Source organism: Corvus moneduloides, chromosome 1 (genome assembly GCF_009650955.1).
Source record: "Corvus moneduloides isolate bCorMon1 chromosome 1, bCorMon1.pri, whole genome shotgun sequence".
Lineage (NCBI taxonomy): Eukaryota > Metazoa > Chordata > Aves > Passeriformes > Corvidae > Corvus > Corvus moneduloides.
Genome location: NC_045476.1, coordinates 96186922 through 96209512, shown reverse-complemented (window position 1 = coordinate 96209512; position 22591 = coordinate 96186922). Strand labels below are relative to the sequence as shown.

At 40.7% G+C, this 22591-nt stretch overlaps 1 protein-coding gene across 3 annotated transcripts in view; it reads left to right on the top strand.

Annotated features, from left to right (window-relative positions):
- Positions 1–22591, top strand: part of PTPN3 (protein tyrosine phosphatase non-receptor type 3) — a 165049-nt gene that overhangs the window by 24047 nt on the left and 118411 nt on the right. The window contains exon 1 of one of the 3 annotated variants that reach the window (XM_032119175.1): positions 14991–15101. The exons of the other annotated variants lie outside the window; for them this stretch is intronic. The gene's annotated coding sequence lies outside the window, so the exon portion shown is untranslated. Of the gene's footprint in view, positions 1–14990; positions 15102–22591 lie in introns of those variants that run through there. 3 annotated transcript variants of the gene reach the window in all.

Sequence of the window (22591 nt, the reverse complement as noted above, 5' to 3'; positions counted from 1 at the left end):
CGGGCACCAGAGGGCGGCACAGGGCTTGTGCAGAAGCGCATCAGCATCTTCCTCCGGCGGAGCGGGGGAGAATGGGCTTACAAAGTTACACTGGTGATTTAGCTCTTTTAGGGTTAAAAGCTAATTTTATGTTTATGTCATTCTCTCTTCCCTTTTTAGAGGAGAAAAAAAAGGAAACAAAACCTGCAGCAGCATTTCCATAACCTTATGAACTCTCAGAAGTGCTAGGATCCCGAGAGGCCGGTTTTTTTGTTTTCTTTTGGTTTTTTTAATGGGGGGGTGGGGGGGGGAGTGTTTCCCAGGTCTTTCTGAGAATGACAATTTTGTTTCTGACTTTCTTTTAGTAACGTGAGGCCACAGGCTTTGCTCTTGTGCTCTGACTGATCTCAGCTCTCTGATTTGTGAAGACTTTTATTAGCTGTGGATAGTCAGAGTATTTGGTGTTGCAGACATACACACTTATGAAGGCAGTTCAAGTGAGAAGGGTTTATGTGAATTACACTTCCTGCAGGTTTGTCACCAGAGTTGCTCCTGACTCATCCCTGAGTTACCCACCTGCAAAGCAGCACTCCTCTCTCACAACCAGCATATTCATGCCCAAAATTACTCACGGGTATCTGTCTACTATTGTTCACACCCTCTCTCTAGTTCAAGTGTTGACTTTATTCAACAGATATTTCCTTTTGTAGCCAAAGTGAGATTGTGCTGTTCTTTACTTGTAGTGCTAGAAAGTGAGCAGGGCTGAGCAGGAACTTTACGCTGTTCTTGTCAATCATCAAACACTGTAAACGACCTGTTAAAATCCCCACAATGCAGGCAGAAATGGAAGTGATGTATTTTCTGTTTAGAAAGATGCAACAGACATTGCTGGTATATACTACAGAGATTCTATGACCAAGCAGAGCATGCTTGGTCTATCAGTTAATCTAATGAAATTTTACTTCTCTCTGCAAAGTCTGCTTTCTTGAGTTTTATGCTTCAAAATCCAGTAGAAACCTGTAAACTTTGTGGCTGCCTTGGATAGTGTATCCATTTGACTGGATGTCACTGGACATAATGCCTGAGCTCTGCTGTCTCCTCTGTGCCAGACCACTGGTTTTTAGCATGGGCACTTACCATAGGTACTAGTTGTTAATTTAAATAGAATTCTACGATTACATCATAAGAAAGGTATTTTTGGCCTCCAAGAAAACAGTATATATTGACTCATCAATATGGCCTGCTGGCCAAGTATAACTTTATTCCTTACCCTTTAGTTAAAGTACTGAGAATGCAAGTAGCCAACAGAAAGACAGGAAAAATATGAACTGTCACAAACCTAGAAAGACAAGGTTGGCAGAAATCCACACTATTTTTGGCCGTTAAAGTACAGTGGTTTTCCTGGCTCAAACTCTTTCAAAACCACTCAGGACACCATGGAATTTGTTTCATTTTAGGTTTTTTTGCTAAATCTTCCTGAGTTTGTGGTGCCATCATATGATTTCACACGGGTTTCCTAATTTGTTTTTTTTTTTTTTTCCAATTGACACACATTTCTGGTAATTTCCATCAGTGTGCCAGAGTAATGAAAATGTAGGAGGCAGTTTTCTGAAGAAGTGTATTTTCTGGAAGGTTATCACCTAAAAAAAAAAGACAGCTCTTTCTTTAGTCATTTGACTGAATATAAATTGAACTAAGAGACCACACATAGATTGTCACCAAATGAATTAATGCAACAAGAAAAGAAAATGGTGCTTGTAGGTTGTGCCTCAATACAATTCTGCCGTTATATAGAAACTATATCTTGAATTTTAAATGTTCCCAACTTCTATTAAGATGATAGAGTTTCATTTCAATTGGAAATATAAAATAAAATCACAACCTCTCTAGTGTAAAGGAGAAGAGCTGGTGGGAAGAAAGCTTCATGTTTGGGAGCAGGGGACTAGCCCTCTAAAGCATCATTCCTTAGATTAGACTTGCAATATGGATCTCTCTAGTAGGCCCTAGAAATTAGGACAAATGAGTTTCATATAGTTTTACTTCAATTTCTTCATATTACTGAGAGGTCTTCAAACTGGGGCAGAGTCAGATAAAATATCTCTCTCCTCTGAGATGGCTAATAATAGCAGTTTAAGGGATTTGTTTCTGAACTGCGCTCCCAGTCACCAGAAAAAGCATTCTTTAAATAGAATCTATTTGCTCAATTTCAGCTAAACGTATGACCATACTAAAAGTGTTTTCCTCTCTTCTGTATGCTCAAAAAACCCTATGTTGCAGTTTCAGAATGGAAAGGTTTATTTGATTGATCATACAATCTTCTATTAATTATAATGTCATTTCCTTTCAGCAAAAAACCCCTAGTATTACATTGGGAACCTCACTCATCTATGGGTCCAATTGTCTTTTTCCTTTCAGGCTATTTCCTCTGGAATGTTGCATTTCTGCAAATGATAAAATAAATAAAAAATACAGTGTGTGGGCAGGTATGGTCCTTCGCCCGCATCTTAAAGTGGACTAAATCACAAGTCTCAGTCTTCTCTGTAAAGAAAGATTTTTTGCATTACCAGGAACAGCACTACTGACTGTTTTTAAAAGTAGTTTATGCCATTATGAAACAGAAAGGCCTGGTTTCTCAGACAGTCAGCGACACAGAAATTTTTTGCTATGACTCAGCTTTACCAAGTAATTTGAGTTCATGCTCAATTTATTTTGTTGCATTAATCCTTTTCAAGTTGTCCTCAGAAGTGACTGACAGGCAATGCTTTCCAGTGCTTAGATCCCTGGTGTCACTTTCGAAGTCTAAACTCTCATGTTGTCCCTGAAATACAATCTGGAGGAGTGGCTTTAAGATATTGAAAAAACATGTTCCATAGAAAACTTCTACAATTGGGCTGACAGTGATTTTTATTTCCTGCATTTTGTTTCTCTCCTGTGATGTGTAGGGTTACAGAACAGTTTTGTCTGATACAGAAGAATGATTTTATATAACAAATGCTCTTTTCACTGGAAATATAAAGGCAATAAGATGATGGATCCTTAACGCATTTTTTAAACCAGGCCTTAAGCTTACAAGTGCTTAAGAATAGGTTTTAACTTCATGCATATGAACAGTCCTCTTCAGTTTCCATGGGACTCGTTATGGGCACAGAATAAAGCACCCAGGAGTGTGCAGTTTAGAGTCCCTAAGTACAAAAAGTGATTTTTTTAATACCCATTTCCGTACAAAAATACTAGTTTTGACACCAGGGGGGCTTCTTATTGCCACCCTCTATTAGAATAGAAATAAATAGTAAGATTTAAAAGATATTAAAGTGGTTATTGATTTTTAGTATATACCAAGGCCTGCCTGCCTGAAAATTTCAATGAAAATCAATCTTCATGTTTTATACCCCTGGCAGAATATTATTTTCAGCATGAAATATTGTACTGAAACAAGTTCTGTTTGGTACATAAAATACACAAAAGATATTTCAAAAGTATCTACCTTCATATGAAAATGAATAGGTTTTGCTCCAGTGCTATATGGATTACCACTGTCAATTTCTTCAAATAATTCTTTAACAAACCTTACCAAGCTCCTTATTATAAGTCCATCAAAAAATTAGAGCTATAATATTTTACTTAAGACTCTTTTTCTAGGTCTTAACTATAAAAAGTAAATAACTAGTTCTGAACATTTGCATACTTTTGATGTGAAGATCTGTGCTAGTTCCATTAATATTCAGGCACTTGGTACTGAGGGTATCAATCAAACTTCTGCATGAAGTTTGATATTGCAAAGTTAATGGCAATAGCATTCTATAGTTGGTATCCCACAAAACAGTTTATGTACTAAATACTCTCATTCTAGCATGGACTACAAATTTTATGTAATTCTACACTAAGTTATGAACATTATGAAAGTGGGTTATTTGAAACTGCATGCCTTTAAAAATACTAGACTTTTCATGAATGTATGCCTAAGCATATAACACACACATCTTCCATCGTGGCAATTACCTCAATGTATGGAAGAGACACTAAGATATTTAACTGCAAGGGATCCCTGGATAGACCTATGAAACCTCTAAAAGGCATGCACAGGTTACAGACAAAAAGATGCATCACCCTCTCTGCCACAAATCTCCAGAGATTCCCAGACAAACGTGACCTGCAGGAAATGCCAATGTTATTAGGACTCATCACATAAATAAGCAGGGGGAGATCACAAGTTCTTCAGTATTTGCTTCAGGCCTGCTATATGTCTTCCATTTCTTTGAGCTGCACTTCCAGAATTTCACAATAGATGGGAGAAAATATTTTTATGGATTTATGGTCTATAACTGTAATGCTGGTTGTCAGCAGAGTTGCCAGGGTTGAATTTATTCAACATACTAACTCAAAGAAACTCAGTGCATGTAAGAGCTGTCTTGGTATTGACAGGAGGAAATCAGCCAGACCTGCACACTCTCATATATAATATTGTTATATTTCCATACTACTTTATCTTCTTTTTTATCTTGTTTGTTCTACCTTTACATATATGTTTTCAAGGTGAGGTTATATACGCACCAGATAATCTGAATAGCAACAGAGGACAAGTTAAATTCAGGTACAGTTAAAATATTCCCCCTTAATTACTTCTTTTGTGTCATTATAATCAATGGAAACTGTTGCATTAACAAGCTACCAGAGAGCTTATAAACAGCTTGTGCTAAACTGGGGACTGAAGGGCAGCTTAAACTCTGAGCTCTATTGCTCTGACAGGATGAGCTTGGTGCACAGCTGTCACCCATGCCAAGGGAAAAGCCCTGTGCTCTCACCCTGTATTCACTCCTAAGAGTAAGCTAATTCATTTGAGCTGTGGACAGGAGAAAGGCTGGCTGGATTGGGTTCCTAATCACTTTTAAATACCAGAGGCTTTTTGCGGTTTCATATCAGTAAATGATGCCAAAATTTCCCGGGGAAAAAAACTCCTGTTTGTTTTATATATTCTGAGAAATAAATCATTGTTTAAGTTTGTCTCTACAGAAATTTGCAGCAGAGTGACAATGAAGTTGATTCTTCTTATCTCTTTAGAAGTATGCATATGTGATGCAGGAGAGGGGAAATGGGGAAAAAATAGGTTGCCTTTTTTTATCATTATTTTGAAGTTTCCTTTCACTTTTTCAAACATGCAAAGAAAATCTCTTGAAGTTGTGAGACATGCTTTTGCATATAAGCACTCAGAAGCTTCTTATAGCAATATATGGTCCCTTAAACCCCCAAACCTTTTAGCAGTCTATCTGAATTACTTTTTCACTTCATGCAAATTGTGACTGAAATTAGAAATGACCTTCAGAGACAGCACTGCAAATGATAGGAAGAACATTTGCAATATAGCCTCTGGGTTTATGTTTCCAAAGGACCTTGTAAATTCTTCACTTCCTTGCCTGTGCAGTTTTGGTGGCCAGCAGAGCAGAGGTCATTTTGTTTGTTTTACCTCTCTAATGACCATGTTTTGTTAGACGTGTCTGTAAGATACATCACAGTTCTTCAAAAACAAATTGTGTCATGTAGTAAAAAAATTAGTTTAAAGCATTGTGTCAAAGGCTATTTCTGTTCCCAGCTGTTAAAATCCTAGCACGACTTTGCTATTTTCTTTGCCTTTAGAAAGCTGCTGATCTTATATTAGCAAGTGAGCCTAACTATACAATTGGAACAAATGATGAAATACAGTGAAATCAATAGTAACAGTGTTAAAATAAATATTGTGCAGAAAAATAAATGTTACTATTTCTGAATCGGGAAAGGTCACAGGCTATAGAAAATAATGAGCGCATTTATCTGAACCGCTGTATCAGAGTCAAACTGAAAGCCCTCTGATCCGTGAGTCATCCCTTTGCAAATGCTTCTCTCTTATATTGCTCATAATAGAAACAACTTGTGTAGCCTTTGCCTTTGTTGTCACTGAAGCATAGCTGTAGGACCCCATCATATAGCCCTCACTCCCCTTTAATTCAAGTGGAGCCTTGTTTGATGGTAAAGCTATTGCAGCAACCTATATTTAAAACTCGGTGACTCATTCATCTTATGCCCTTTTTTGGAGTCATTAGTGGGTCATATAACTGTGTATATTTCATTCAAATTCCCATTTATATTCCCTACCTATAATTGCAGCTATTTTGCTCCAAATAATTCTCTGACCAGAATAGCAGCCTCTAAGGCACTGTAAGCAACCACTGCCACCTCCCCTTCCCCTCCCCACCCCTGCCCCCCTTTAATTTATGGTCTGTTCTTTGACAGTTTTTTGACAGAGTCTAATCTTAAATTTCCAGATAGCAGCATACCTGGTTACAGCAGTGTTGGGTGTGTGCTACTTTAAGCTATTGACTCATAAAGAAAGGTTTGGAGGAGAAGCATCAGGAACCATTTGCATAAAGGCCAAATACCCTACTCTTATCAGTTAATTTGTTTCTTTCCGTACTTATAAGAGTCTTTCAGCAGCTAAAGAATTTCCTTAATTCTTTTGCTTTGCCATTTCCATCCAGTAGTTACTATCTTTCTTCTTTTCCCTTTTGAATAGATATGAAGACTTAAGTTTTGTTTCAATAACAAACACATCAGTTTATACAGAATCTTATCATGTCAAAACATCTTTATGGACAAGCATCAGCAATGAGATCAGCTCTGCTTTGAAAACAGTTCTTGTTAGCTATCAGGCTTTACAGAGATATAGTGTTGCCAGAGGAAATGTTGGTGATTATGTCATGTTGTCATTCAAGAATTATAAAAATTCCGTATGGAGTGGAAGGCAGGAAAGGAAGAACTATAGTTCTATAGAACTGTAGTGGTATATATTTGTTTATTTATAGGGATGGTAGCTAACCAAGAGTACACAAACTCTTCACATCAGCAAACTAGCTTCAGACAGGATCCACAAGTATCTGAGCATCAAAAACTGCAGATCCCAGTGGAACTAGGTGCCTGGTGGAATCCAAAATCCTTAGTTTGTTCCTACAGTTCCTAATAAAATGGCAAAACACCTATATGTGACCCTTTAAAAATCAGCATGTCCTCCTCCACCATCCTGAGGGTTTCAGGGCCATTAGATGCCACTCTTACTACATGTTTAAACTAGAAATGCTGGCGTTCATTTTTTGCTAGGAAAGTAGGAGATAATGAGTAGACTTCTTTCTCTAACTAAAGCAATTCTAAGGGTTGCTTAGGCGCCTGGTCACTCTGGGGAAAACATGTCTCACTCTGCTTGGAATAATTAGAAATTAGAACACTTGACTGAAGTGCTGGGACCTGGATAATAAATCTTGTTTCTATTTACTCTGGAGTCAATCTAAGTATCTAAAGAAGCACCTAAGAGCCTGTTTTCCTATTTTTGCCTTGCAAGGACATCAGCTTCACTGCAAATTCCATCACAAGGTGATTTGGGGAGAAGAAAACTAAACACCACTGTCTGGAGAGCTTTGTGCTGCCTCAAAGTCTAACTTTTGAGATCTCATGTTGAACTTAAGAAATGGTTTTGCAGAAAAGCTGAAGAAAATCAGGAGGTTATGTTTCTTTTCAAAAGTGGCCAATATTTTAACAGGGTTCAATAACCTCCAAAAAGATAGTTTTGTGACAAGGAATATGTAATATTCCAATATTAAATGGGATGTTGTAATTGAGGACTTTACCAGGAGGGCAGAATTATAAATGTGTGAATTATTTTAACACATTTCAATTGATTTCTTTCAATTCTTCTCTGTCTATGTGTGTAATCCATGGAATGATGACAGCCCTTTCAGAGCATCAGATCATTTCTCATGAGAGTTAGTTCATAAGTATGAACAGCATGAAAAGTCAGGTACAGCATGGGTATTTAGAAAGTCTAGAGTGGGATTTGGATTAAATTTAAAACTCCCGCATTACAACCTTTAGTGTTTAGTGGGCAACAAACTACAGACCTCGGGGTTGCAGCTGGGGTTGGCAGTGTGCAGTCTGTCCCCTGAGTTCCACTCCTGCAGACACTCACATTTGCAGTAACAGGGCTGTGAAACCACCACTTGGAAAATACCTGGTCCTTATTAGCATCCAGAAATAAGGGACATAAATCCTACCTACACTCGAGAGCACACTTGTGGAAACAGATCCCAAGTGAACAGAGGTGTGTCTCTGGAGCTGAGGCAGAGACGCGAGATTTAACAGGTACCACTGCAGAGAGCACTCCCAACCACTGACGCTGGCATCTCTCTGCTGAAGATGTTGACCAAGCACTCCTGATTCAGTCTGTTGGCAGTTCTCCAACACGACATGAGCTGGAAAACTATCCCTACATATTCTGTGGAAGCAGCCCAAGAGCTGAATGTAGGATTTTACTCCAGAGCCAGGTGTCTATAAATTCAATGTTACAACATTCAGCTTTTAAGTTCTTTGATACACACTGCTTTTTTTGTACCCATCACAACAAATAGCACCAGACATATCTGAGACATGTTTGGAGGGCTCATAGGAAGATAACCTCTCCAGCTGCTTTGTATCCTAAATACCAGAGCAAAAGACCTCATAGTTACTGAAAGTTACTGAAAGTTCATAGTTAAATTTAGAACTTCTCATTCCTCCAAAAAAGGAACTCATTAGTATTTTCACGATATAGATTTTTAAAACATCGGTCTGGAAATCAATTAGTCTAGTCAAGCTTTTGCCTTCCCCAGACTCCAGACCTAATTCTTTATGTCTTCTCTCCTTAGGTACGTTATAACCCCATGTACTACTGGACTGAACTGTGCTGAATACAAAAATGCTGAGGCATTTGCACATTTCATTAAGAACCTCTTAACAGAAGTATAGTTAAGGTTTTATTTTTTGTATTGATTGTAACCTTCAGAAAAAAAAAGCTGCTCTATTACTCATCTCCTGAAACATAGTTTCCTTGTCATGGGGTGGGGAGTGGGTGGAAAGAGAGACCTGTTTTTTTGGTGGTGGGGGTGTTTTTCCCATTTTTGAGAGTGGCAATGAACACTGTTTTATTATAACACAGGCAAAAGGGAAGGCTGTTTGTTCCATTTTTATAGGACACCAAGTAACACAGAAGCACTGCTGTCATTAATTGGCCTGTGTGCCATCTGTTGGAAGGCGCTTTTGATTTTCACAACGATCATAGCAGCATCACAGGCAATGCAGCAAGAACAGTTACCCAGTTAAACACTCTGGGTAGAAATGGTTCACAAAAAGTGGCAAGTGCAGAGTTGCTCTGCCTTTTTAAAAAAGAAGTCTGATTGCAATAGGTGTGTATATAACAACAAATTAGGAGACTGATCCAACCCCTCTTAAGTAGAGTGATTTTATAGGATATCAGGCAGTGGTAAGACACACAGATCTGACAGCAACCAAATCTGGCACGCGCTGCAAAGTAAATCAGAAGCGCAAAATAAGTTTTAGGAATTTTTTTCCTTTAGGGGACATCTCAAGTCTCATCATTAAGGCTTGTTGGTTTTCTGCTAAATTCAGAGCAGTACTTCTCAAGGAACCAGGACAGTGGCATGTTAGGTTTAAAGACTTTTATTTCACCTTGTTTATATACATGTGAATCAGGAAAAGAAAAAAGAGAAGGCACTTACTCAATACGAGACTAAAAATAATGCATTGCAGCATATGATATTCTGAGTTGACTTAAATATCACACTTTTCAAGAGTGTATATAGTGCTGTTTTACTTATTTTGGCCTGCAGCACAGTGTCTGTACTAAAGCTTATATACTCGCCCCTCACTTTAAAGCTGACACAACCAGTACAAAATTAAAATGGACAGCCTGATCAACAACATTCCCCACCCACATCATGCAAATCAATCAACCAGAACGACAAGAAAAGTACCCAACACTCCCTAAAGGCTCAATTCCATGTCTTTTAAGCTTCTATTAAAGCAGTTTTCTTCAATGCTCCATCTCAAATTCAAATGATGCAGAACTGAAAATGGACTCCTGTTTTACTTCAGGGAGTGGTAATTTTGAAAGGAACAAAAAATGTTTTACAGAAAATTAGCATAGTACCATGCTGATTCTCTTGTGCAGCTATATTAAATATATATGCTGGGTCGATTTAAATAAGATTCATTTAAATATGTTTTTCATGGTTAATTGCTAAATGTAAAACATTTGCAAATTTTAGACAAAGCAAAAATTATTTGACACTTCTTTCCTATGAATCATACTTTTTGAGATTAAAAAAGATATATCCTGGAGTGGGGAAATACTGTTATAGGTGAATGAAAAAAATTATGTGAGTTACAGCAATATGTCTCCTTCTTTCATAATTTACAATCATTATATATTACTAGTAAGAGGAAACCTTTGAGTGGCCATAAGGGGCAGTAAATGAAGAGTAAGCCAAAACGATAATTTGAGATGAACACTTGTCAGTAACAGAAGGCCCAATATTCATGTAAATACATATTCAGTGTACTACCCATCAGATAATCAAAGTAGGTATAAAAATTACTACTTAATTTTTTCTATACATGTACACACAGAGTAATCTCCTAGCTAGATATTTTAATGTACCAAAGTTTAAATGGCCGAGTTGATTGTACTTTCACTGTTTCCTTCAGAAATACTCTTTTACAGCCTGGTACATCTTTCACTGTTTAGGTCAAAGCGCAACATTGTAGGCACATCCCCAGGGTCAATTTTTTCCGGCACCCTTCCACTCTGTTTAACCGATATTTCATGATACGCATTTCATGAATCAGCACGACGTGCTTCATACATGTTTGTAAGTAAATGAAAGCACTTTAAAAATGTCAGCCAAAGTGTGGGAGGAGGATAATATCCATGAAGACTGTGCAAGCACATAAATTACTTTGGCCAGACAATTTACTGTCTAACTGCTGGGAACATTCACTGCCTGTGTGTATTCACGCTCCCAGTCTGCATTCACTTAAACTGGTGTTTTGTGATAATGGGAACATACTTTAAGCCACTTAGGGTTTTTTTGAAAATTCACTGTTGGTTTATGTTTTTAAGTGTCTTGTGAACTTGAGATAAGGATGGTGGTTAGAACTTTAGCTTCTCTGGAAGTGGAGAGAAGCTTATTCTGTGCTTGCATATGCAGATGTATCTATAAGGCAGAGTGACCACAGCACAGATTGCCAAATATCTTTCTTATAGAGATCCTGCTTCTGTTACAACTGTGCCACAATGTAATTACTTGGGATGAAGTTTCCCATCATGAGTTTGTGCCTCCAGCTGAACTGATCATAATTTGCCTTTTCAAGAAGAATTAAGATAAGGAATTGCTAACTAAAAACAATCACACGAACTCCCTATTTGCAACTATCTTTTGAGAAGCTTTAGCATATCCATGATTTTGACAGCAAGGAGTCTTTTGTTGACATGAAGGAATTCCTCTCAAATTTGGCTGATTAACTTCTGAAAATGTGTGCGTGTGTGCACACATATTTCATGGAATCATAGAAGGGTTTGGGTTGGAAGGCACCTTAAAAATCTGTTTCTAACCACCCTGCCATGGGCAGGGACACCTTCCACTAGACCAGGTGGCTCAGAGATCCATCCACCCTGGCTTTTAACTTTTCCTGGGATAGGGCATCAACAGCTTTTTACAGTTGCACACTTTTCTTCAAATCACTACAGGCCAACCTAACTGGAGAACTTATCTATATTTAAAGTAACACTACTCACAGGTTTTTTCCTCATCTGGTTTTAATCAGTATCTGATCCCTGGCTATGCGGCTGCTCAAACTGCTCTCAGAGATGTTTGTTATTGTGACAGCACTTCTGGGTGATGATGAGGAAGTTACTCCAGCTGGACTTCTTCCCTCCAATCAGTAACTTAGAATTTTTTTTTTTTCTGAGTAAACTGAGCAGTGGTTCAGGTTGTGATTTTTTTTTTAAATTTAAAAAAGTGCTCAGAGATGTGAATAAATACACTCAGGAATTTAGTAGAAAAACTGTGTCCTAGATGTCTTCAGCTGGATACTCAACAGGATGAGAGCAGACATCCGGTCTGTAGGGGTTAACATGCACAGTGAAGGGTGAAGCAGCTGTTGAAATATGCAGTGAATGGGAGGTGATCCTGCAAAATGATAGTGTGTTCGTGTAATTACAGAAAATAATAATGTCTCAGCTACAAAAGGTGAAAATAACAGACACAACCTTTATTCTGTTGTTTTTACGGGGTTTGCTGGCATTTTTTTCAGAGGGGAGTGGTGGTTTTTCTTTTTAACTTAAGGCTGTTATTCTCATGGAATTAGTATCTTGTCCACATTTTTGATTGTGTGATAGAAAAATAAATTACACAAAATTAATTAATATTTATCTAATTTAGCACAACTTTAACAAGTAGGTGATGAGGATTCACATACAGAAGTGCTTGCTATAAGCTGATATCACATTTGGAGGGACAAATTCATCTCTTGGTGAGAGACAGTGCTACTACGGTATCCCGTGTGTGGCAATCCTCGGTATTAAATTCCTTTTTCTCTTCCTGCTCTTAATCACTATAAGATTTTCTGCCTTTCCAAATATCAGGGAATATGGGAAAATATTTTCCAAGAAGAGAACTTTGGAGCTGAAAGTAATTGTGTGCAAACGAAAGCTGTGGTCTGTTCCCATTAAATCTGCAACTCCCAGTCAGAAGTGGGGGATGCTCTTCTTCACTGCCATGACTGATAGCACTTGAAACAATAGGTAATAGTTTTAACTTAGGGGAAGACTGGGATTACATATTTCCTTCAAGGTCCAGCAGTAGGATTTTTGATGTTTGTAAAGAAAGAGTTGTCTGCTGCACAGATTTGGTCCTGAGTTCAGGAACTATACCACTAAATCAAAAGCCTGATACACTCGTATTTCATCTCTAAAGTTGTCAGGCCCTGACTATGATTAATTGGAATGGATGGGCTATCAGGCTTCTGAATGAAGGCTCCTACAGAAATACATGGCACTATGTGAAGGGCAAGATGCAGTAACCTTCAATATGGGGAGAAGCAGCTTGGCCCTTGGATATCTGTTATGTAGCAGATACGTTTTCTTGCATTCTCTCTAAAGGAAAAGATGATGACTATTGCTTGCCAAGTACTTTCGAAAATGCAGAGTATCAGTTCAAAGAAAATTTAACTTCCCTCCATGAGGCACAAAGTATTAGGTGGGTCTAATCCTCTAAGTAGGAGAGGTTCTGGTGGAAACACACTGACTTAACGGGGTGATTCAGGAGGGCAATGCCAATGCTTTTTAATACTCTTGTTGTTCCAGAGTTAAATTATCTTACATTCTGGAGTAATTACCAAGTGACCTAATTCTCACTTTGAGTCTCAGAAACAGTTAAAGAGAATTAAGCTTGTCAATATTCCATTAGGATTTAAATGTATGGAAGATTAAGTTTATGTTCCTTTAATAAATGATGGGACATTAGATTATTAGATGGCTTCCTCAAACATTTGGGATAGATCACTTTCAGGGTAGATATTAGTGAACATGAGCGTGAGACAGAACCATTCAGAGAAGCCTGTAGGAAATCTGCAAAATCCTGTGAATCAGCTGTGCTGAGCAGCATTGGGCACTGCACCTGGTGGGAAAACCCGTGACATAGCTATGCTCCTCCCAGTACTCAAATTTAGATAGGCAGTACCGTGCAGACATGCACAAACTGGCTCCCATTCTCCTGCCTTCAGTGGAGTTGCAGCTTTCATGTTTCTTTCCCCAAACCAAGAACGTGGCATACCAAGAAATGGCTCACTAGAAGAGCCGTACAGATAATCAGATGGCAAGAGCTAAGTTGTATTTTGGAATGCCCCGTCTCCACAGCAGGCATATTTATACTGTGCAATGCAGCACAGGGGTCCCTGAATTAAGCTTGGAAAGGTAATTTGGAATTTGAAACAACACAGCCATGTCAAGGAATCTTCTGCTATGCTTTTCTCGGGCTTGTCTCTGGGAGGTTTTTTTCTGGATCTGGATGTCTTGCAGAGAGCTTCTGGCACATCGGTTCACTCTTCCCTACTCCCACCCCTGCACTTGAGTTAACAGAGATGGCTGAAGGCAGGGACCAAAACAGATCCGGAGAACACCATCCAAGTTTCACAGTTTGGAGAATTTTTCTGAATACTTTAACCCGGCCTGTTTCATTGATCTCGTGTACAGTCTCATTAGCACAACTGTGCTACAAGGGCAGTACCAAGCACCTGGAAAATTCTTTAAAACTGGAGAGAAAACGCCACCGGATTGCTTGGCCATTGAGGTATTCTGCTTCAGTTAATTAGCGCTGCTGAAAGGCTCAGCTAATTAGCATGGGTGTAGAGTTGCTCTGACACAGTTACTCCGCTTGCAGGACCTGAGCTAATCCCTCCGCACGGCGCTGGAGCGCAGTGCCCGGCGGGGAGCGAGAGGGAAGCGGGAGGCACGACACGCATCCCCACGCCTTGGGCAGCCAGACCTGCCCTCCTCCCGGGGGGGAGGCGATCGGGCTGTGCCACCAGCTGCGGGCTGGAGACACTTGTCACCTCCTGCGTCGGCCCCGTTGCTACCCCAAGAGATGGCACGAAGGACACCTGGCTCCTCGTCCCCCGGCAGGGCCCGCCAGCCGGCGGCGTGCCGAGCTCTTGTCAGCCTCTGGAGCCAGCCACTACAACTTCTCGCGCTCCGCTGCCAGCGGGCACAGCCCGGGAGCAGCTGTGGGCAGGGAGGGACTCGGGCGGGACCGCGGCCACCACGGCCGTGCGGGGAACAGGTGACGGAGCCAGGGAGCCTGCGGGCGGGAAGGGAGGCGAGGAAACAGCCCCAGCCCCGCCATCCGCGGTGACCCCGCTCCCGTTCCCCCTGGGAAACGGCGGAAAGTGCCGAAGGGACCCGAGCGGAGCCGAGGCAGAGAGCAGCGGCGGGGCGGGCGGACCCGGGCCGGGCCCGGCCGGTCGCTCCCTCCGCTAGGGGGCGAGCGCGGGCGGCGGGCGCTCCTCACCGCCCCGCCCCGCCGCGCCCCGCCCGCCCAGCCCAGGCGCAGGAGCCGGAGCAGGCGGCGGGAGCGGGATCGGCTCCGTGGTCCCCGCTCCGCACCTGCTCTCCTCGGTCCGCACGGTGGCGGCGGCCGCGACGGCCGTGACGGCCTTCTGCGCCCCCTGGGGGAGCGGGGCGGCGGCGGCGGCGCGGGGCGGCGCGGCAGGTACCGGGCGAGGCGGCGGGAGCGGCGCGGGGCGCGGGGAAAGTTGGCGCCGCCGGGGCGCCTCCGGGAGGCGGGGGCGGTGGTGCCGTCGGGGCCGCCCCCGCATCTCCCTCCTCCTCCTCCTCCTCCTCGGCGGGGCGGCGGAGTGCCCGGGCGGCTGGCCGGCCCCGCGCTGGTGCCTGGCTGTCCGCCGGCCCCGCGGGAGAGCGGGGGCGAGCGCTGTTCCCGGCGGCTGGCGCGGGGGGAAGCGAGCGGGAAGGTGCGCGGCGGTGCCGGGCTGGGTGTCAGCCCGTCGAGCCGTGCCGTGCCCTCGGGGGGCGGCGCTGCTCCGCTCCGCGTTGCCCCTCCGTTTTCTGTTCCGCTCCGCGCCTTGTGTGTTTAGCGCAGGGCACCGGGGCAGGGCGCGGGGAAGGTCCCGTCCCGTCCCGTCCCCTACTCCCCTGCGCTCGCCTTTGCTGCCTGTAACTATAGGGCGAGTTTGCCTCCTTCTCTAATCCCGGTTTTTTCCCCCCAAATCGTTGGCAGAGCACCTGACCCGAGAGTTTTCTCGAGCCCCGAGTACCTCGGGCGTGTTTAGGAGACGAGCTGCGGGCGTAGAGCGGCCCTGCCCGTGCCCCTGCCCGGAGGGATGGACGGGGTCTGCCGAGGGATCGGAACCCCAAAGCCCGGAGATACAGTACCACAGGCTAGTTAGCAGCAGCTGCCCCACCACAGAGGCTGCCTGGGCTCCACAGAGGTTTCTTTTCAGCATTTTGGGTGCTGACTTGCTCTATGGAGATAAAAAAAATCTCCAATATATGATGTATCTGTAATTTATCTAAGATATATATGATATATCCACGTATGTTAAGTGTGACAGCTATTTGCCTCATTGGTGTTATGGAACAGATGCAACAGCAGTAAAAGAGGATACTTCTTTTAATATATAATTCTCATTCATCTTGCGGCATTTCTCGTTTCCTCTCTTGACTGAACTTACCCGAAGTAATTAGTCAGTCTCTCCTTCTGTTGCTCCTTGCTTTCCACTCTTTCAAAGATACAGTTGGGATTTTTTTATTTTCCTTGCTAGGATGGTTGCTTCCCTTGTGGCTCTCTGCAGCCTGTCACACAAATTGCTACTGCTCTAATACCTGTGTAACAGAAAGCAGAACAAGTTAGTGCTTTTATGCTATTAAATATTGGTACTGCTACTCTGTTAATCCCAAACTGTCTTTATAGTAGAAATACGTCTATTACTGAAGAATTAATTTTGCACAGTATTGCACTGAAAGATTATTTATAAAAGGTGAATGTAGATGTGTAATATACTTTCTTAGCTTTGGAGGACAGTTGCACTTTCACTTTTTTTAAAAAAAAGTTTTTCTGAAACTAGTTGTACAAGAAGCAAATGGTCCCTATTACCTGAGAGTGTTTGATGATAAGGGAAACAGTTACCAAACAGAACTGTGGGGAAGAAGGGTCTGCTCAGTTACCATATCCAGAAAGGCTTGCTCGCTAATGCAATACAAATGCTAAATTTCCATGATGGTGACATTCTCTGGCATTGTCCTGTGGCAAAAGTGTCTTGACAGGCTGGTGACAAATACCTAATACATTTCTGTTTTCTAGTTCGTAAGAAAAACGTAATGTTCTGCATAGTTCTAAGTACACTTAACAGAACAGCTCATTTGAAGAACCAACTTGTGATGATAAGATTAATTTTGTTTCATTAAACACTCTAATATTGCTGGCAGTGGATTCCTGGAAGAACTCTTGACACTTGTCATCTCTCTCTCTGACTTAATAAGCGTTTCTAATGTTTCCATTTTCAGCTTTTTGCATATTCTAAGACTGGAACAGTTCATTATTTCAGGACATAAATTTGGGTAATATCACAGGAATATATTGTACTGTACAATACTTAACTCTCTACCTCCATTCTTCCAAAATACTTTTGGTACAAAGTAAGATGCTGATAAAACTATAGTTATGTGATATGCTATTAAATTGCAAAGTTCCATAACTGCTTCTCAAGTAATCATTTTGTATTATTGGTGTAATATGCTTAGAGCAGTAGACAGGAGCAACAAAAAAGTAGTAACAAAAAAGCTAGTGGTAGTATCATCATCTTCTTGCATATGTTCATGACTTATCACATGATAAATCCTGTTTTCATCCAATCCAGGAGTCTAAAATATCAGCTGATTTCTAGAGATCTTGGGTGGACTGTTTTTTCATAGTCCATATTATAGCAGAGACAGCTGTCCATACTTTTCTGAGCTGTGACCCATTTTCTATACTGATGAGTAAGTGATAGCTTTATGTAGACACTGAAAGAGTAACCTTACAGAGGCACACCAAAAGTCTTGTGTGCAGAAGTCATTAATGTTAAATTCTCCAAGGTGGACTAAAAGCCAGTACAGCGAGCAGTTCTTCTATTTTGTCACTTTGTTCACAAATAATATTTGCCATGCTGGCATCTATGCATAGGGGTATTTGTTCATTAAAAATCAACCGGTTAAAAGTAAAATGCAGTTTAGTAGTGATAAGGACCACAGTTACCAATCTCATTGTTTTAAATGTGGTAAATGTTCATTGTAAGTTTTATAGAAACTTTGTGTGGGTTTGGTTTTGGTTGTTGGTTTTTTGTTTTGTTTTTTGAATGAGAAACACATTCCTTAAGCTTCTTAATTGTGAACTTGAGAACTGATTACTGTAAGAGGCAACACTGTGTACTCATCTACTGAAAAGTTTGCACAGAAGTTCAAAAGCTAGAGAGCCACATTTTTCAGTTCTTTTCCCCAAACTACAGCTTTGAGTATACTAAGCAAAAAGTATTTATTTTGCTTCCTGCTTGTGTTAGTTGGTGTTAGTTTGTAGCATTGGTTTCTCTTCTGGCTACCCATGCGTAGCAGTGCAGTGCACATTTTGTTCTGTGGTGTTGAGTGCATGATGTTAGTCGGCAAGGGGGATTTGGCACAACTTTGATGAGCACTGGTGCATCCAATTTGCGGGTGTCTGTCTTGTGGTGAGAACCCATAGCTCTGGCATAGCCCCTGATGGAAGCATTGTATACTTTGGGCTGAAGCATGGGATGATTCACTTGAATAGGAATCAATCAAGTAACTCTGAATTGGAGGTGTCTCTTAAGCTTGCGGGAGAGGCAGAATTTAGGCAACTTAATCCAGGCTAGGGAAGTGTCAGTATCAACTAGAAATGCTCTGGCCGCAGTTTTGTCTTGGAGTTGGATGCTTTTCGTGAACTGTAGTGTTATCGTGTTATCGAAGCCTAAAAGTCAGAAGGCGTATGTGGTTTTTCCCCATGACAAGTGGGAATTAATGGGAAGTAAGTTATTCTTCTGTCGAGGTGTTTACTAAGGGAAGAGAGCAGGCACACAAACAGTTGGAGTGGAGTAACAGATGTGCTGCAAGTTTCATCGTGACATACCTTGAGAAAATTTACTCTAATCTCCTCGTACTCTGATACCATTGCCTTCAATCAGCATGTACTGAATGTCACTGAGTATTTCTAATTTCTATTATTAGCACTGTAATATGAAACCTAGTCATGTGTCCAGTATTTGGCCTTTGTGTTCCTTCTCTTTCTTCTTTTCATATCCCTGCATTCATGAAATGCTACAAAATCAGATACTATAGAAAACATTGTCTAGTAGCTTGCTTTTTAAAGCTTTTTTTTTGGTCTTAATTTTTCTTCCTATTGTCAAACTGCATTGACAATCTTGAAGAGCCTTCTCTCTGCAGAAAACACTGATACTTCCATACATAATTTGGTTGCTTGGGTTGTGCTGAAATCACTGCAATGCTGAAGTCTGGTCATGCCTGTCTGCTAGAATTTGATTTAGGTTTCCAAACATTACACATGAGTAATGGTAACAAAGGGTTCCCATCTTCTGGGCCAGGAGGAATCAAGAGAGACTTGAAAACTTTGTAGGTTCTTGGTGCACTTCTGTACTGTTGTTCACCTGGTGAGTCTCACGCGCTCTTGGCTTGCAAGTTAGAGATGTCCAAGCAAAATATGGGTTCTGGGCATACATTTGGAATACAGATTATCCATCTGGTACTCCTCAGGAAGATGCGAGGTATTTTTTAATCAGTTTCAGAAAAAAGTTGAAAAAGATACAAGCAGAATTTTATCTGCCTCTTCACTGGTCTTAATGTTCCTCTGGCTTTGTCTGTCACTCTTCCGTGGTTCGAGGCCCTTCTTGTCTCACATTGTCTTACTATCCCATCTCAGCATGTGTCTCCATTCTATAACAATATTTCTCCTTTTAAGAAATGCAGTTCTTCTGTCCAAGAACTGTCACCATTGATTTAACAGGAGAGCATATCACTGCATAAGGTGGATCTCGACAGGCTCTAGGTCCCTAAGTCTGAACCAGCACATTATCCTAATGGCCTCTGTTTGAAATGAAAATCATTAGGAGTGGTCTGGTCTGATGTATCTCTCTGACTAGGTTCCCTCTGTTAAACTCCTGCAAATGTCTCCTTAATATGAAGATTACAGAACATTAGACAAGTAATGCAGTTTTACAGATAAAACAGAAATCCCAGAATCAGTGAAGCTTGTGCATGCTATGACCAGATGTTAATCTGTCATATTGGAACTGATGAAACTGTAATTCCATCAGTTCCCTCTCTTGGCAAGTTTAGGTTTGATACAAGCACAGCAACATATGTTAGGGGGAGAGAGTGAGCATCCCAAGCTTTGAATTTTCACTAAAAACACTGGAGGAAACTGTTTTTCAGGATTTGGAGTTGAGAGGAATTCTTCAAGATAAGTGGTCTCAATTCCCTTTTTAGCAGAAGGAGTATTAGGCTTTCTGAAAGGTGGTGTTTTGCCAAAAATGAAATGGGTTCTCTTCCTTGCATCACAGAGTTGAAATACAGCCAAGGTAGTATGTTTCATGCTTGCTTGTATTGGCCAATTCGGTGAGCATGTTTCAAGAGGCAATGTAGTAACCCTTGTCACAGCCACCTACTCTGTCATCTTTGTCAACAACCAGCTTTTATCTTACTAATTCAAGCTGGTGGCTGGTACACTCTGAAATTGGTTCGGTAATTATTCTCAGTCAATACTGTGTAGTATTAAGGTAGTAACTTACCAGTCACAGGGTTCTTGGTTCAGTCACTGGTTTCGTTTTTAGAACTTTCCCACTAAGTGATGTTGCTCATAGAAATTAATAAAGAATGAAGCAAAAACCAGTCCTCAATTCAAACCTGTACATGTGTATTATCTTAGTGAGAGGTAAAGTTTTACAGGGAGTTCAAGAAGTTTTTCATTATTCAAAGTGAAAATAAAATCAGTGTATTTTTAAGTTCTCTGCAAGAAGAAAATTGGGTGTACAGAAAGTGATTCCAACTCTTTAATCTTCTATTGCAATGTAATATAAAACTAATTGTGTACTCTTCCTTTCAGTTCACATAACCTTTCAAACAAGCTAAAATATTTAATTTCTGAAATGTTAAGATGGAAAGTAAAAAATATGCTTCTCTTTTATATTTTCTGAAAGAGAAATAATAGTAAAATTGGTGTGAAACCATAAAATGCTTCAGCCTTCGTAGCTGACAAATGCAGTTGCAGAGTTTTGGTGGTAGCTCTAATTTTGGTAATTCTGACAGGTGCCAGTGGTACTAACCAAGGCTTGTGCCTCAACAATATGGTTTAAAGGTCGAATTAAACATGCATGTGCACAAAGTAAAGCTACCTTTTAGGATTTTGTATAGCGAGAAGCAAAAAGCCCCTTTTCTTTTCGAGTAACTTATTACTTACTCTGAACCAGACTTTTTTCCTTCTTTAACCTGAGCAAGACTTTAAAAAATAGTTCTAGAGAAGGAGCAGCTGTAAGCAGCTGAAATCAACAGCAAAGTATTTCACTACTGAGTCAAATGCTGTTTTATTTGCACTTTAAAGTATGAAAGTAGTTACGATTTGACATCTTGTTCATTGATTTCCTGCTATCCTCTCCTTCCACCCCCGGAGAGATTTTAATCTGGTGTGTGCAGTGTTATGGAAAGCCAGTGGTTCATAACACCAAACTATGATGAGTAACCATGGCTATTTCCCTAGCAAGTTATGTGATACAGTTACGCTCTGTGGAATGACGCATTTTATGAATCAAAGCTGGGAGCCTGGGCTGTGACTGGTATACATGTGGGATTTTGCACGGTAGTGTTGTTTGCCTACAGTTCTGTGACTATGGATCCTCTTGTTCAACATGGCGTGTTCCCCAGGGATTGGCCTGAGTATGCAGAGGTCTGATCTCTGCTGTTTCACTCAATTTTGGTGCGGGTTTTTTTTTAAACTTAAGGTTTTTATCCCAGATGTTGGATGTGTGTGCAGTTGTATTCTGTCTACATCTGTGTCAGTCTAAATGCTTTTCATAATTTTTGTGATTTTGGGGGTTTTTTCCATATTCCTATGTAGGTGGGGAAGAATTGTGCTTCTGGAACTGTAATGGTATAGATAGAGGCACAGCTTTTGATTGAGGCAAATGTAGACCTGTACCTGAAGTTAAGGACATGCAAGTATTTTTTTGCCATGGTTGTTTCAATGCTAGTGCTTTGTCTGGAAGAAGGTATCTTCTTGACTGTTGCTGGTATTCTAACTAACACATTAAGAGCCTATAGATAAAGCAGACTGTACTTTGGTCAAGTTGAAGATCAGCTAGCACATGCTGAAGTACAGCTTGCCTTATCTTCACATAGTTCTTTCACAACATGTGAGCCCATGTTTACTGGAGGAAAGAAAGGCATCTTTGAACAACCTAGTGAGCACAAGCTGTCCTTATTGGGTTTCAGAGGTTGTTGTAGGATGAGATAATTTCTAGTTTTTGCACATGCTTTTCTAGCCATATGTATATATCTGTATATCAGATTTATTAAAGTACTTTGGAAACTTCTTTAAAAAAAATTGCTTAACATCTTGACCTACTGAGTGCATTAAGTTCATAGTTATGGTATAGTTCAAGCTTTTGTCATGTCCCTGGCTTCTTATTTTTGGGTTCAGTGTGTGAGTGGATTGTATTAATTATCAAAAGACTTTAAGGGGATAAAATTATTGAATTCTGATAGTTTCCTCTTTCACATAGCGTTGCCTGGACTACTGCTGTTTGATTAAGGTTTCCACCCTTTCCTATGCTTAACTCAATTTTAAGTCTTGATTCTCTCCATTTGTGAATCAGTACAGTTATTTATCAGAACAATCCTTGTATTAATAATAGCGTAACCTGGTTGCAATTTTAGTATCTGTTCTGCCCATTGCCACTTTCATCTGTGACATTCTCAGATGCCCAAAAAAGATGTCACAATTTTCACTTGATGGAAACTCATTGGTGAGCTTGGCTTTGGGTAGAGCATAAGCTACTCTAAAAATCATCTTGTTCATTATTCTTTTAATAATTAGTTTGAAAAGAGATCATGTCTTTTGGGAGTATTTTTACAGAAAGACCTTATTGTTTTAATGGTCATAAACATTTCTATCGTCACAGCAAG